Source organism: Myotis davidii, unplaced genomic scaffold, assembly GCF_000327345.1.
Source record: "Myotis davidii unplaced genomic scaffold, ASM32734v1 scaffold762, whole genome shotgun sequence".
Lineage (NCBI taxonomy): Eukaryota > Metazoa > Chordata > Mammalia > Chiroptera > Vespertilionidae > Myotis > Myotis davidii.
This window is the reverse complement of record NW_006293699.1, coordinates 1,379,299-1,380,561: the sequence shown is the minus strand read 5'-3', so window position 1 is coordinate 1,380,561 and position 1,263 is coordinate 1,379,299.

The window sequence follows — 1,263 nt, the reverse complement described above, 5'->3', positions numbered from 1 at the left end:
GTTTCTGGCTTTTTTTGTTAGCTTCTGTATTTGTTACATAGTTTCTTAAACTGCAGGCTCAGAGGCCTGCAGTGGCAGGCGGGGAACATTGGAGTCCTCTATCACTGAAGCAAGCAAGCCTCATGTTAGTTTCAAGCTGCCTGGCTGCCGGCTGCCATCTTGGCTGGCAGTTAATTTGCATATCTCGCTGATTAGCCAATGGGAAGGGTAGCTGTCGTGCACCAATTACCATGTTTCTCTTTTATTAGATAGGATATGTCAGACAAAGACTTAGTTATCTTTAAAAGATTTGTTATCCAACATGCTGGAAGGAATTAAGAATCCTGGTTAATAAAAAATTCTTTTAAACTAAAAGTTATACCAATGGGATTTTCTTGAACACTATAGAAATTTTAATAACTATAAAAAGAGGCTGAACAAGATAGAGGTTGAAGTGGCACATCCTTAGTTACATAGGTAGCAGATACCAGGTATCCTCGATATAACCAAAATAATAATGAGTGAGTGATTACAAATCTTAGAAAATGTAACCTATTTGCCTATAAAAAAGAAAAAATGAGTATCATAAAATACTTTTCTTAAAGGTGAACTTCTCAGGATAATTTTAAGTATCTAGTAAAAGGATACATTATAAAAGAGGTCGCTGCTTCAATTCCAGGTCAGAGCACATGCCTGGGTTATGAGCTCGATCCCCAGTAGGGGGTATGCAGGAGACACCTGATTGATGTTTCTCTCATCAATGTTCCTATCCTTCTCCCTTCCTAGCTCTAAAAAAAAAATTAAGAAACCATATTTTAAAAAAACATATTTCAGACATTCATCTGAAAAATGCTATACAAAATTAAGATAGTATTTATCACTTTCTTTGTATGTATAGTGTTTTCCATTTTCAAACATCATATGCTATATTAATATTAAATTTTTTGATTCAGATAACTGCTAAATGGATTATCTGCGAGTGAGGGTGAAATAGACATATTTATATATTTTTTTAAATGGAGAATTTATTATAAAAATTGCCTCATTTAAAGGAACTTCTAAAAGATATGCTTCAAGGAGGAGGAAGATTATCCCAGAAAGTCTGAGATGTAGGAAATAATAGTAAGTAAAGAAAATAGTAAGCAACTGAGTAAATCTAAAGAAATGTTGGTAGTATAAAACTGTCTAATTTGCTGGAGGAAGAGACAATTTCTAGTATTCTAGGTAACCTATCGCCTGATGCCTAGTGCATGTAAGGTTGGTCATTGAAATGATATCAGTCTT